We start from the raw sequence: 16468 nt of genomic DNA, 5'->3' as shown, positions 1-16468 counted from the left end.
TAATCTGTCATGGGCCCTTGTACCGCCTCCTCATGCTGCTGCCAGGTCCAGAGTGTGTCATGGGTCCCTGTACGGCCTCCCATTGCTGCTGCCAGGCCCGTAATCTGCCATGGGCCCCCGTACCTACTCCTCATGCTGCTGCCAGGCCCGTAATCTGTCATGGGCCCCTGTACCGCCTCCTCATGCTGCTGCCAGGTCCAGAGTGTGTCATGGGTCCCTGTACGGCCTCCCATTGCTGCTGTCTCCATCGCCACACTCTGCCATGTGCCACTTTCAGGTCTCCTCACACTGCTGGTGGGTTCCATTTTGTCATAGGGTGCTGGCAGATTACGGGCCTCCCATTGCTGCTGCCAGGCCCGTAATCTGCCATGGGCCCCCGTACCGACTCCTCATGCTGCTGCCAGGCCCGTAATCTGTCATGGGCCCCTGTACCGCCTCCTCATGCTGCTGCCAGGTCCAGAGTGTGTCATGGGTCCCTGTACGGCCTCCCATTGCTGCTGTCTCCATCGCCACACTCTGCCATGTGCCACTTTCAGGTCTCCTCACACTGCTGGTGGGTTCCATTTTGTCATAGGGTGCTGGCAGATTACGGGCCTCCCATTGCTGCTGCCAGGCCCGTAATCTGCCATGGGCCCCCGTACCGACTCCTCATGCTGCTGCCAGGCCCGTAATCTGTCATGGGCCCCTGTACCGCCTCCTCATGCTGCTGCCAGGTCCAGAGTGTGTCATGGGTCCCTGTACGGCCTCCCATTGCTGCTGTCTCCATCGCCACACTCTGCCATGTGCCACTTTCAGGTCTCCTCACACTGCTGGTGGGTTCCATTTTGTCATAGGGTGCTGGCAGATTACGGGCCTCCCATTGCTGATGCCAGGCCCGTAATCTGCCATGGGCCCCCGTACCGACTCCTCATGCTGCTGCCAGGCCCGTAATCTGTCATGGGCCCCTGTACCGCCTCCTCATGCTGCTGCCAGGTCCAGAGTGTGTCATGGGTCTCTGTACGGCCTCCCATTGCTGCTGTCTCCATCGCCACACTCTGCCATGTGCCACTTTCAGGTCTCCTCACACTGCTGGTGGGTTCCATTTTGTCATAGGGTGCTGGCAGATTACGGGCCTCCCATTGCTGCTGCCAGGCCCGTAATCTGCCATGGGCCCCCGTACCGACTCCTCATGCTGCTGCCAGGCCCGTAATCTGTCATGGGCCCCTGTACCGCCTCCTCATGCTGCTGCCAGGTCCAGAGTGTGTCATGGGTCCCTGTACGGCCTCCCATTGCTGCTGCCAGGCCCGTAATCTGCCATGGGCCCCCGTACCGACTCCTCATGCTGCTGCCAGGCCCGTAATCTGTCATGGGCCCCTGTACCGCCTCCTCTTGCTGCTGCCAGGTCCAGAGTGTGTCATGGGTCCCTGTACGGCCTCCCATTGCTGATGTCTCCATCGCCACACTCTGCCATGTGCCACTTTCAGGTCTCCTCACACTGCTTGTGGGTTCCATTTTGTCATAGGGTGCTGGCAGATTACGGGCCTCCCATTGCTGCTGCCAGGCCCGTAATCTGCCATGGGCCCCCGTACCGACTCCTCATGCTGCTGCCAGGCCCGTAATCTGTCATGGGCCCCTGTACCGCCTCCTCATGCTGCTGCCAGGTCCAGAGTGTGTCATGGGTCCCTGTACGGCCTCCCATTGCTGCTGCCAGGCCCGTAATCTGCCATGGGCCCCCGTACCGACTCCTCATGCTGCTGCCAGGCCCGTAATCTGTCATGGGCCCCTGTACCGCCTCCTCATGCTGCTGCCAGGTCCAGAGTGTGTCATGGGTCCCTGTACGGCCTCCCATTGCTGCTGTCTCCATCGCCACACTCTGCCATGTGCCACTTTCAGGTCTCCTCACACTGCTGGTGGGTTCCATTTTTTCATAGGGTGCTGTATGGCCTCCCATTGCTGCTGCCTCCACCGCCACACTGTGGCTCCACAGTCTGGTTTTGGCCCCGTGACTGCCCAAATGAGTGAAGTGTGCGGTGATTCTAAGATCGACGGCACTCATTTGCATGTCATACTGACTGACAGTATTATTTCTCTTCCCCAGCAGACTCCAAGGGCATTTAAATTAAAGGTACAGTGTTCTGCACTAATATAAAGGCTCTCTGAAGTCTAGAAACACCCTTTTTATATGTTAAATTCGCAGCGAATATATTCGACTCGAATCGAATTTATTCCGCGAATTCGCCGAATCAGCCGAATCGAATTTTTGAATACTTCGCTCATCTCTAGTGCTGATTGTTGGGGCAAGGTCAGATGAGTCTGGGCATTTAAAACCTTTGAGCTTGACATCACCTGGTCTTCCCACACGATGATTGAGAACAATCCATGACACTGGCAGGTCTCAGCTTTGCAAAGGGGGCAGTGCATGCTATAAATTCTGCAGGGTGCCCAAACTTTTGCAGACGCCATTTTTTTGTTTTCGGTTATTTTGAAAGTGTAAATGATGGAAATAAAATCTAACTTTTGTTGACATATTATAAGAATGTCTAATCTGTAATTTGATGCCTTTTGGAGATTTTTCCATCTTTCCTTGGCTTCTTTATGCACATTAATACAAATTTTTAGCTGGGGTGCCCAAACTTTCGATCCCCACTGTACCTAGTGCGACTCATGGGAAAAAGAGCACCTGGCTGTCAGGGACTGCTTGAATCCCTGCAAAAAAATTAACCTAGAGTATAAAAGATGCGGCGCTATATCACAGATATTAATATAAAAAACGTCCAAGATACTGATATGGTGAATATAAATCAAGTGACTTATGTGATCACAAACATTTTGTCACAAGCAAAGTGACATGCAGTGCAAAATTAATAGTCTTAGTGACAATCCCTCTCCTTCAGAGTGCTTCTTCCACACGGTGATGGTGAGAAGGGTAAAGGTTGTGCACTCACCAGATGCACAGTGTAACTGCGCATTTAGAAACAAGTCTCTCTACTGGATCCACTGATGTCCCCTAAGGATTTGGATTAGGTCAGGCCAGGTATTCCTCCCTCTGCTGAATGTTGCTGATAATCCTCGGTCTCCCCTTTAAATGGCTCTATGGGTGATAAGTGACTCACCAAGGGCCAAAAGAAAAGGAGACCAATAGCGTGATACCGTTTTGAGGAATGAATTTTTATTCAATGCAGTATAACATGAGGTAAAGGAATCAAAATGACACTGACCATGAGGTAGGTTAAAAGATGGCCGCCGGGACCTCCGTGGTGCACGCGGCAAAAGGTCGTGAGGCTGCAGCTCCTTTCCTGACGCGTTTCGTGCTAATCGCACATCATCAAAGGGGATAAGCTTATCCCCTTTGATGATTTATAGGTACACAGTGCGACTCACGGGAAAAAGAGCACCTGGCTGTCAGGGACTGCTTGAACCCCTACAAAAAAATTAACCTGCAAGTGTTAGCAGAGGTCAGGCCTGTTTCTGCTAACAATGCAGTTTTGAGTGCAATGTATCTGGTGACAATGATCTACCTGACACTGCACTTGCTGGGGGAAAAGGAGGGGGGTTTAAGCATAGGGGCTAAACGCAGGTGCTGGCAGGTGGCTGATCCTGCTGACATTGCGTTTTTGGGGACACTATACTATTGTGAACACTGGTATAGTGCTGATCTGATCAAGGATATTGATCCGTTCAGACACTAAACTAGCAATAGAGGTTTATTGTGTATGTGAGCATGTTCCTGGCAATCAAAGGGTTAAATGTGACTGATGTAGTGGCGGGCAATCTAACTCTATCTGGGAGGGATGCTAACTGATGCTAACTCATGCTAATGCTATCTGAAGTCGCTTGTGACACTAATACAGTGATCAGTAAAAACAATCTGTACACTGTACTAATGACACTGGTGACAGGGCAATGAAAGGGTTAACTGGGCGTGATCAGGGGGTTAAATGTGACCTAGCTTTGCTTTTGCTGTAAAAGTGTGCTGTTTTTACTCACATATATCTGCTTTATTCTCTCTCTGGAACTGAATGTACCCAGGGAGAGAAGATTGCATCATTTCCTGTGCCTGTGTCCTGTGAACACAGGTACAGGAAGATCTCTGATAGGGCAGTGATCAATCAGCAGATCCAGACTGAATATCATTGGCCTGAATCTGCTGATTGATTGGTGTAGCACCAAATCATGGCACCGCAGGGTCGGCGGGTGCACGCACCCCCGGCCCGCAATCACAGCGGGAGCACGGATCACATATATATATATATGTACGTGATTTTGAGCAGGGAGTCTGCCCTGTAGCAGTAATCCTGCTCCAGGGCATAGCTAAATCGGTTAATAAATATAAGCCAGATAAAAACTATTCAAATTTGAAAATGTGTACTAAGAAGGCGGCTGCCATCCAAAACCGGAAATGACATCACCACACTTCTGCCCCACACTTGTTCGGCATGTTTCTTGCCGCACCCAGTTTTATCCCAACCAAGCACAAACTTAGCAAGGCCAACCCATGATTTGTACTCACAAACTCTTGCTTACTAGAAGGGTGCATTTACCCACAGAGCTACAGTCAGAGGTGTTTTAGGTGTGGTGATGTCATTTTTGGTTTCGGACAGCAGCTGCCATCTTGGTACACCCATCCCTATATATCTGACATATGTTGTAAGGGTTAGTGGACCCTATTTTTAAATGTGAGTAGTTTTTATCTGGCTTAAATTTATTAAAGCAAGAACATATTACTCTATGGGAAGCTCCTTTTGATTTATTCTTTTGAGCATAAATCACAAGAGAGGAGTTGTTTGAAGCATCACAAGAGGAGGTGACATCCGAGACAGCTGTTGGTGAAAGTTGACCAAATGCATTTTTGACCTAGTTAACATATAAGTCAGAGTTGGAGGTAAGCATGCATGCTAGCTGGTGGAGGATCACAAGCGGTGTTCTCTGGTGGATTCATTGAATATTGAAGATTTTTGTGACACATCACACTTTATTGGGACTTTACCCTGTTAAAGTTTTTGCACTTATTTCAACTTATGCAGAGTGCTCAGTAGATGTTTACTCATTTATACTTTTTATATTGAAGATTTCACGTTGAACCCAAGCACTACCAATATTTATTCAGTTACTCTCACTGCCTTTCCTTTTGAGGAGAGGTGCTCTATATGATGATCTATATGTTTTTTTTAGTATGCTGTATTTTAATTCACTGATGATTTTGATTAGTACTGTGTAGTCACATATTTAATTTTTAGGAGAGGTGCTCAGCCAGGCTTTTACTTTAAATTTTTACATTTATTTAATTTTGCATTGTCACTGAAGGTTTGGTTATCTATATGTGTGTGATGTTTATTGTTTTTATTTTATTTGGATTTGTTTTGAGTAGAACAGCATCAAAATAAATTCTCCTGCTCCTGACAATCGCAGTGATACCACATATGTGTATGTTAGTTGTTGTTAGTACCCATAGTATGGCCTAAAAAAACATTGCACATTTTTGCTTTTTTTTTTAACCTGTACATCCTGTATCCTATACACTGACACTGATTCTAACTAACACTGATACCAATTTAAAAATTAAAATTAAAATCCTGACCCCAAAAAAATACCCTTCACCTTTGACCCTGTCCTTGACCCAAACACTAACCCTGGCACTGACCTAAACCAAACCTTGATCTAGGTATTTTTTTTATGTTTTTATTTACATTTTTATTTATTTATTTATTTATTTTTACACACTTTTTTTTTTCTCTCTGAAAGAACAGAGAGATGCAATGTATCTCTCTCCTCTATTCAGAGAGAGAAAACACGGGGCGGACTTAACAGTGACTGCTCTCTGAAATAGCCAATCAGAGGTTATCACAGCGATCAGGTGACCCAGAATCTGGAGTTCTGGGTCCCAATCATTACCACGGGACCCTGGGCTCTCAGTGAGACCCTGATCTCTGTGCTGGGAGAATGCCGCACAAAGACAGGTACACAAATTAGCGAGCCCACAGAAAAAAGCCCAGTCCAGTGGGGCTGCTAATTTGTGTATGGTAGGTGTGAAGGGGTTAATACATTTTAGAGAAAAAACCCTACTTACGTGATCCAAATAGTTTGACTATGTAGCACATTTTATTAAAGAACCATAAAGTAATAAACAGAATGAAAAAGATTTTTCATACAAAAATATATATATCTCCACCCATCACCATTAAAATTTGACCTCCACTCAAATCTGAGCACAAAGGATTGAACAATGTATCCACTGAGAAGGAGGGAAATGACAAGACATAATGCTGAAGATGGCAAGTTCTTTGCAACACTGTATACACCTAAACCTAATTGATGCAAAGCAACTTGTATAATGTATCCAACAGCAGTGATTATGCAAAGGGGAAACTTGACAATGGCAGGAGCAGGATCAGGGGCGGACTGACAACTCATGGGGCCCCTGGGCAATAGGGGATCATGGGGCCCCTGTGTCCTTGCCCAAACTCACAAAAGCCTATGAAAAAGGTACCAGGGGCATCTCATGGGGCCCCCTACTGACCCCAGGCCCTCGGGCAGTGCCCGAGTTTCCAAATGGTCAGTCTGCCCCTGAGCAGGACTGAAGGCTGAGTAATTGCAGTTAACTGGCAGCGCAGTGGGTGGCTTTTGGATTTAAATCACACACAATAAATGTCTCTACAATGTGAGGGGTCTCACTGATAGCTTACTGACTGCAGATTCACTTAGAGCCGCACACTATATGTGGCTGAGGCTTGGTGCTTCTTCCCAGTGAGCATGGACATACACTCTGACAGTTCAGACAGTGTAGAAAGATGCCCTGTCATCCTGTCAAATGAAGCCTTCTGGCATTACAAGATCCATGTCTCCAACTCATGTCCAGGTGGCTTCAGTCGCCCTGAGTTCAGACACTGTAAGATAGATGCATCGTCCTTCTGTGGCCAAACACAACGCCGCTCTGCTTCCCAGTCTCACACCGCTTCCTCCGTTACAGCAAAAGGGCCGCACATGTGCAAAGAGGGCTTTCCAGTAGTCACTGTGACAGTAGCTTCCACAATCATGGGGTCCTTGGCACTGCGACCTGATGTCTGGTGTTTTATTGTCATGAATGGTGGTGAAACGGGCCTGTTTCAATCTTTTATGCTCAGCTTTGAGTGGAGGTCTGTGAAATTTAAGACATGGAACTGCTGATGGTCAGACATTATTCCTAAATCATTTATAGTCCAAACTCCATGATTTTAAATTGACAATGTTGTAAAATTTTTAATGTTGTTGGGTGGAGGTATATATATTTTTGTATGAAAAAATCTTTTTCATTCTGTTCATTATTTTATGGTTCTTTAATAAAATTTGCTACATAGTCAAACTATTTGGATCACGTAAGTTACCTTCTTTGATGTACATTTATCAAGCATTGGTAAATGACCGCTGCTATGTTCTCTGGCATTCTCAGAGGGCACAGTTCTCCTCTGAGTGCCTGTTTATGAAGCGGTGTAGATCCCTTCTCCTGATGAGGAAAGAAGCAATCTACAAACGCTTTGATTTGAACTCTGGAAAACGGCTGTTGTTGCTGTAATCTGGCGAGATATAGTGAGATTACAGTAATGAGATCAGTAAAACACACAGCTGTCAGTTTATTACAGCAACTGAAGTGTACGAACTTTAAACACAAAAAATTGATTCTTTTGGCGTTACGTAATCTTATGGTCCTCAAAGGGTTCAGCAATGGTAAATTACCTCTGCTGAGGTGGCGGCTTTCCTCAGTACACACGTACACAATCATAAAAATATTTTATATTATATATATGATTTGTATGTGTGTGTGTATATATATAAATATATATATATATATATATATATATATTACACTATACTATATATGCTATACTACTATACACACACATATATATATATATATATCACACACGTTCAGTACATACATATATATTTAGAAACTGTATTTATAAATGAAACAGTGCAAAATAGACCTTCATACAAATTTAGTGAATCACAAAACATAAATGTCCAATAATCATTAGTGCATATCTCTGTCAAAAAGTTCTCAGGAAAAAACACCCCAAAACCACTTGTGATGAAAGCTGAGGATTCCAAAATGCTTTTAGGAAACTTCCACCTATCACCCATGCACACCATCATCAAATACACTCACCAGATTTTGGTGAATGAAAAGCCTTTAAGGATTTTTGGGAGATCCTAAACCCTCTTTACATCAGATCAATAGTAGCCTGCCCCACCAGGTATGTATCTTCTCCCAGGTCCTGACCGTGGTATCCTTGTGTACTCCACCGTGTCGGAGAAAAAAACTTATATAGTGTAATATTGCCAAATAGGTTTTATAACAGAAGACAAAATCCAGGCCACTCACATTTTTCCAACTTGTAAAAGGCGCATTTATGTAGGCCAACACCAGCCTGATATCAAGAACCAGCAAACAGCCACAAGATCCAGGATTCTCATATCAATAACCGCCAGTAAGAGCAGAGGAACAGCAGAAGACCAGTATAAATCCTTCAAAAATGGCCGCTGGAACGCATCGCCTAGCGTGCGCTCCACTCACCGGAAGTGACGTCAGACTTCTCCGACATGGTGGAGTAAACAAGGATACCATGGTGAGGACCTGGGAGAAGATACATACCTGGTGGGGCAGGCTACTATTGATCTGATGTAAAGAGGGTTTAGGATCTCCCAAAAATCCTTAAAGGCTTTTCATTCACCAAAATCTGGTGAGTGTATTTGATGTTGGTGTGCACGGGTGATAGGTGGAAGTTTCCTAAAAGCATTTTGGAATCCTCAGCTTTCATCACAAGTGGTTTTGGGGTATTTTTTCCTGAGAACTTTTTGACAGAGATATGCACTAATGATTATTGGACATTTATGTTTTGTGATTCACTAAATTTGTATGAAGGTCTATTTTGCGCTGTTTCATTTATAAATATTGTTTGTGTTTTTCACATTTTTTGCACAGCAGCAATTTAGAAGAGGAATACACATATTTTGTATATGGCACTTTTTTGGCGCAGGAATATTATATATTTTTTATATTTAGAAACTGCTCTAGGATTTTGGGGGTGTTGTGAAAGCCTTTCCACTGTCTTGGAGGCTCTGAAGGAAGAAGAAGAAAGTCCAAAGCTTCCTCCTTCCTCCTCAGAACTCCAGTGATTCTCCCTTCTCTCCCCAATTCTCCACCTCTCGGCTGGAGAATCTGGGAGGGAGAATTTTCACACAGATAACCATTGAAGGGCTGACATCACTCCTTCATAAACTAGCCGTTTCTGTGTCTGTCGATTGCAAATTCTCTGTGTGCAGAGAGCATATAGGGGCCATACAAACTACTGAGTACCATTTTGAGTTGCTGCAATGAAATTTCAGCAAAATGGACAAGCCTGCTGCATTGTTTTTTCACTTTTTAATTTCCTTACATTCCTAACACATTACCCAGTCCATATCAGTATAGATATCCAGCATGATATTTTTCCCCATTGAAATCTGATTTGTTTTCCTTTAATTTTTTTGAGCAGTATATATTGGAATTTATGCAGACTTTACTTTCTGACTGCCTATCACCTTTCTTGAGGTTCTAAAATGCCAGGGCAGTACAACCCTCCCTAAATGACCCCTTTTTAGAAAATAGACCCCCAAGGAGATTAGTGAGAGGCATGTTGAGTCCATGGAAGATTTTATTTTTTGCCACAAATGTTTGGAAAATGACAAAAAAAAGTTTTTGTTTTTTTTGCACAAAGTTGTCACTTAAATGATATATTGCTCATGCATGCCATGGGTATATGTGAAATTACACCCCAAAACACATTCTACTACTTCTCCCGAGTATGGAGATACCACACGTGAGAGACTTTTTGGCAGACTAGCCACATACACGCCCCCAAAATCCAATGACCACCTCTAGGCTTTCAAAGGACATATTTCCTCATATCACTTCCTCACTACCTATCACAGTTTCAGAGGCCCTAAAATGCCAGGATAGTACAAATACCCCCCCAAATGACTCCTTTTGGAAAGTAGACAATCCAAGGAATTTGATAAGAGGCATGGTGAGTATTTTGCAGGTATTATTTTTGTCACGGGGTTTTGAAAAAGAAAAAATACATTTTTGTTTTCTTTCTTCATTTTCCAAAAATTTGTAGCAACAAATGAGATCTGCAAAATACTCAGCATGGCGCTTAGCAAATACCTTGGAGTGTCTGCATTTGGGGGGTGTGCTTATACTATCCTGGCATTTCAGGGACAACATTAGAAGCTTATACCACACATCATCCACTCTTCTAACCACTTGAAGAGCAAGCCCTAGATAATTAAATAGTGGGTGTTGAAAATTTTTAACACAGTATTTGCACAGTGAATTTTCAAATGAATTTTTGGGTGAAAAATGCACAAAAACACAATATATTGCTCAGTTGTTTGATAAAGTATAAAAGATGATGCTTTAAAATTGTGCATGTCTGTGCAAACTACGTAAATTTTTTATATCCATAGGTGAAGCTTTAAAAGCCTTTATGGGTCACCACTTTAGATTTACACAGGAGGTCTAGTGTTAGAATTACTTCCCTCAATCTGATGTTCGTGGTGATATCTCACATGCATGGTGCGATCTCTGTTTACATGCTGACACAGGACCGTCACTTGCGTTTGCCTTTGCGCGCGAAGATAGGGGGGTTCATTTTTTTTTTATTATTTATTTTGCTTTTTTTATTTTTACACTGTCTTTAATTTTTTTTTTCCAATCACTTTTCTTGTTATCACAGGGAATGTAAATATCCCCTGTGATAGCAATAGGTAATGACAGGTACTCTTTTCTGAGACATCTGGGGTTTATTAGACTCTAGATCCCTTCTCTGCCCTTAAAACATCTGATCACACCAACATCAGTGTGATCAGATGTTTTGCCAAATTTAAAATGCTGTTTATATCCGGAAAAATGGAAATGATGAAATGCTCGTAGCTTGCGTTCTCTTAAACCATAGAGATGACTGGAGGCATTCCAGTTTCTGATTAGCTCTATGGTCAGCCAGCTGCATTTTAGGGTTCCCCTCTGGGATGGGAGAGCTTAAGAAAACCTTGAAAGGCGGAGGGGGGGGGGGGAACTTCCCTTCCCGCTGCTTGTAAACGTGATCCAGCAGCTAATTAGCCACTAGGATTGTTTTTACAGGAAAGCCGACCACCAGCTGAAAAAATATGATACCAGGATGATGCCTGTAGCTGTACGCATCATCCTGGCAGGGTCTGACTGACCATTTGGAAACTCGGGCACTGCCCAAGGGCCCGGGGTCAGTAGGGGGCCCCATGAGATGCCCCTGGTACCTTTTTCATAGGCTTTTTTGAGTTTGGGCAAGGACACAGGGGCCCCATGATCCCCTATTGCCCGGGGGCCCCATGAGTTGTCAGTCCACCCATGCATCCCGGTATAACCACTCAAAGTCCAGCGATGTTCCAGTACATTGCTGGTCCTTGTTTGGCATATATATAACAGCAGAGAATATAGGCATATGATGAATCAGGTCTGTAGACCAATATGACTGCAATTCACTCTTTTTTGTAATGCCCATGTTGAAGCTTAGGTCCCAAAAAGTTTTAAATTCAGAAACCGTGATAGGTTTCTAAGCAAATTGTCTGGCAAGAGCTGAATTTGGGTGGGCCGTGATGTATTGTTGTGTGTATAAATTGCTTTGGCCCACAATCAGTTGATACAAATTTTCCGTGAAAACCAGCGGAGGGGCTAAATGCTAGTGCTGGAATTTATTGCGGCTGATCCTGCTAACACAGCTTTTTTGGGAACACTATACTAAGGAGGCACTAGTATAGTTCTGTTTGAAATCAATATATTGATCCGTACAAACACTATACTAGTAATGGCGATGATCAGCAACCTATAGTGGGCGGGCAATCTAACGCTAGCTGACCCTGGCTGGGAGAGAAGCTTACAGACCTTGACACTATCCGATGTTGCTAGTGGCAGCAATACAGTAATCAGTGAAGAATTCTCTATCCTGACTCTGTACTAATGGCACTGGCTGGGTGACAGGGTGATCAAAAAGTTAATAAGGGCGATCAAATGGTTAAATGTGTTAATCTAACGTGTGTGTGTAAAATGTAGTGATTTTACTCAGTGCCGTGTTCTCTCTTCTCTCCCTGGACCAGCATAGGGGGCAGTTGGGGGTGCACGCACACCTGGAAATAGAAAGCTATGTAAGGGTACAGCACTTTGCCCAGAGCCGGTGCTCCCCTGCACATTGTGGATGGACAAGTGGCAAGTAGTTTAAAAAACATTTCTCTCTATATTTTTATTTTTTTAAACATTTAAAAAAATATACTTTTATCAGAGTAGTACAATGTTATCATAGGAACATTGTACTACTCTGGGGGGTGATCAGGGATTTTATTTTTACGCCTTGCATTGAATTGCAATAAAGATTATTGCACCTGCAATGCAATGTTTGCTTTGAAATGTCATGAATGGGTTAAGATAACAACAGCTCAAAGTACAGTGATCTGTGATTGGCTCCAGCTGGTCACCTGGTGCAGGGTGCTGTGATTGGCCCCGTGTATCATGTGAGAGTTGTGGGCCAATAACAGCTTACCAGGAAGAGAACCAGAGCTGTTATGAATCAGATTGATTCATAACAGCTTTGTTGTCATTGTGATCATATGATCACATAGTGATCACATGACCACTGGGTCCCATTCACCAGGATTTATATTCAGCTGTATCTGGTGGGCACAGCAGATGTGGGGCAGGGAAGGGTTGTGCATCCGTTCAGCGCCCCCCTGTGTTGGAATAACACCATTTGTCGCTGGTCCTGTAGCTGCCGCCTGTCCACAGTACATTGCAGACAGAAAGTGGTTAATATCAGTCTTACATCAACTTACACATACCCTAAATGACGTCAACTTACTCATACCCTGATTTTCTATTCAGATAACATTATTTTTTAACCTTCATAACCTTAACAAAGCCTCATAAGTATATCTTCCTTCTGCATATACATAGATTTCAAAGCTCTCCATCTGAATATTAAAGGAAGCTGGAGCAACTTTTACACTTGTAGGTACAAAAGAAACAAAGTATAACACATGAGACACACATGAAAGAGGGGTATATAATAAGAGATCCCCTGTTTCAACTGATATTTAATGACACTATTATTTTCTAGGTTCTCACACAGTAACTTTACTGTACATATCTCATAATCGGTGAACTGTTAACTTTTTTTCTGCCCCTTGGGAGTGCTGAGTTTAACCATCAGTGTATCCACTGGCATACAATTACACACCAATAAGCATCCTTCAGACAAATTCTCTTCTTATTAGCACGTTTACCCATTTTTCTGATCACAGTGGCTGGCAATTCTGAAATCTGTGTCTAGCAAAGTTACCTGGTGTCATCCCAAGTTGGAATGCAAGTATCCAGTAGGAGGAGAGGGCTGTATACTGGGTATCCTGGAGGATAGCTCTTAACACCTCCAACCTCAATTACAACAGAGGAGCACTAAGCCTTAAACATCTCATGACATGGAATGACACAAACTGTGCGCTTACCAAAACGCATCTGCAGAAATGATGGAATGCTCAATTCCAGATAAAATAACACAGTATACCACAGAGGCAAGATCACTTTGCAGTGAAGCACCCAAGAGGACCCCAAAAAGCAGAGAGAAGGTAAGCAATAAAAAGTATGCCTACCCAGGCGCCTTGTGTCTGTGATGTGGGGATTCACCAGATAGTCTGTTCAGCTGCTCGGCAATCAATCCGCACTCCTGGCTGGCTCACCATTTTCAGTTAAAGTTAAGAGCAATCTGTATGTACTGTGAAAAATTTATTAATCCCTTACTGTGCACAGGAAGAGAAAAAACGCACCAGAAATGTTGCAAGAAAGATCTCTTGTCTATTGAAAATGTTAGAACAGCTTTAGTACATCTTAGAGATAGGAATTAGATCACATGTCAGTTGGCTGGACAATACACTTTAAAAAAAAAAATTCTGATATGTTGGTGTTATATTTTTCACTTGGATATTATAAGCTGCACTGAGTAAATACAGCTGGCTAAAACAAAAACTGTGCCTTCCTTTCAGGCTGCCAAACAAAAAACGTAATTATTTTAAAGGGGGGGGGGTGATTCTTTTCTATACCCACTGTAAGCAGGCTCCAAGCAAATACACAACATGGATGCAGTACAACTTTATTTTCTAAGCTATCATGGCATCACTGCCTTCGGAACAGCAAAGTGTATATGCAATCATATACACAAGGGTAGCCATACAATACTAATTCAGTTTATTCACATGTATTGTCTTTCTCTCTTTGCATAATTTCCAGCAGTGTCCTTATGCCAGAGAAGAGATGATCTGTTTACCATCGAGCCAGGATAGTATTTGATCACCCAGAAAACTTCAGAAACAGAAAATGAGAAAGAAAGCAGATGTTCTTCTGGACACCATAGAAGAAAGACCCCAAAAAATGATATGCCATGTATTGTATATAGTTGTCTCAAACTGAACTTAGTTAAAGTACATTTAAAGCCAAAACTTTTGTTTATTTTTAATAAGTAGTGGAGGGTTAAAACCACTGTCATTTTTTTCCTGCCATCTGTGTGTCATTAGAGAGATTTCCCTTCAAATCCAGAAATGAGAGGATATATTTCCAATGTAAGGGAAATCCTCTCTTACACATTTCTCACCGGATGAAATGTCCCCAAAGGTAGATTTTCCCATTTATTCCTGTTCTGGTATCAAATCTTGAAATTAACCTTCAATCCTGGTGACACTGGTGATCAGGGGTCAATCTCCCAAATGAGGACAAAGACAGCAATAAGAACCTGACAGGTGTTGTAATGCCTCACAGTAAATACCTTCAAATTTTAAAATGAAAAAAAAAGTTTTGTCTTTAACTTTAAAATAAATAATCACTACAAGTTAAGCTGCCATAACAGCTACAAAATGGATGTCAGTGTTTCTCATTTATATTGAAGCATATACATCTTTATTAATGTTGGCATTGATCAAATGCCTAAACTCAAATTGCTCTTTGCTTAGCTACATTTACCAGTATCATTTAATTGTGTATACATATTTTTCTCATAATCCATTATGTTTGTAATCACTTGAAATACTATATTGTATTCATCATATAAATGATCTATAAAACACTGATTTGTTGTGATGAACTTACTAAGAAGCTGAGCTCTTTTATTTCAACATCATTCTGCTCTGTTTACGTCTGAATGATAATGCAATTTGGTAAAGCTCCCCTTTATGCCCTGTGATTATTTTAGTAAAAACTACTGCTATTAAGAGGGCAGCATGTATGTTGCTTTAAGACCTTGCTTACACAGAATGCAAGGGAGTGTTAAAAATTGGTAGTTGGGCCATAGTTTTCCCTCCCACCCAGGTGCGGACTGACCATTTGGAAACTCGGGCCTGGGGTCAGTAAGGGGCCCCATGAGATGCCCCTGGTACCTTTCATAGGCTTTTTTGGGTGTGGTTTGAGTGTGGGCGAGGACACAGGGGCCCCATGATCCCCTATTGCCTGGGGGCCCCATGAGTTGTTAGTCCGCCCCTGCTCCCACCCCTGACTACCCAGCAGAGCCCATGGGCGCTGGCCATGTTAGTACATGCTGCCACAGTCAAGCTGCAGCAAAAATATACCAAAGATCATATTTGTCAGGCAGTACCACTGCAAAATGCAACCCATTCAAGTGGCCACAACTGCACTGCAACCATGTGTAATGCATGAGATTGTAGAATGGTGCAGAGGCTTTCAAGGGATTTAAGCAGGTGTCCATGAGGAAATATATCACTTCCAATTTGCCTGTCAAATGCCTCTGAAAAGTGATCCACTATGGAATTCTTTTTAGAGGTGCAGTAATTACAGTCACAAGTTTAGAAGAGCCCTACAAGTGGAACTACTTGTCAGTAGAGATGAGCTTAGGAATCATCCAAACTCATCTCTAACCCAAACTCCGAACTGCTGCTTTTTAATACTCTAGTGAGCTGCAGGTTGAGACATTCCCCACCCCACAGCTTACATGACATGCGGGGCATGGAATTTCCTGGCCTGCAGCTGATTGGAGCACAAAAAGCGGAAGTTTGGAGTTTGGGTTAATGTTCAATTTTCAGACTGTCCAAGCTCATTTCTACTTGTCAGCTGTGCAGGCAACCAAACATATGAAAATAGAGATGGTTTCATGTTTTCTGAGCTATAGTGAGTCTTATGATTCCTCTCATCATCCTTGCTTCCTCTTCCCCTACAGCTTGCTGAATATAGCCTTTTAATATCAGAAGCATTCAGATAAAAGCAAAGAAAATTGTGAAAATAGTGATCAAAATGTGAAATGTTTGTGTCTTTGTATTTCAGCCTTAGCCCTGCTGCAAATCTACAGTGAGTCTACAGAGTCTTCATTTTTTATTGCCTAGCCTGTAGCAATATGTTATATGCTGTGTATGGCCTCTAGGGGTCTCACTACTTAGATACTGGTACAACTGT

At 43.1% G+C, this 16468-nt stretch overlaps 1 protein-coding gene across 1 annotated transcript in view; it reads left to right on the top strand.

Moving 5' to 3' along the window:
* The window catches only part of LOC149451736 (alpha-2-macroglobulin-like protein 1), a 147929-nt gene extending 132796 nt beyond the window's left edge, over nucleotides 1–15133 (top strand). Inside the window, exon 36 of the mRNA XM_089690334.1 lies at nucleotides 14303–15133. The gene's annotated coding sequence lies outside the window, so the exon portion shown is untranslated. The remainder of the gene's footprint in view (nucleotides 1–14302) is intronic.
* Nucleotides 15134–16468: the final 1335 nt, after the last annotated feature.

The sequence above is a fragment of the Staurois parvus genome, unplaced genomic scaffold, assembly GCF_062004578.1.
Source record: "Staurois parvus isolate SC_StPar_1 unplaced genomic scaffold, SC_StPar_1.0 ptg000525l, whole genome shotgun sequence".
Lineage (NCBI taxonomy): Eukaryota > Metazoa > Chordata > Amphibia > Anura > Ranidae > Staurois > Staurois parvus.
This window is presented reverse-complemented; position numbering and strand designations above follow the sequence as displayed.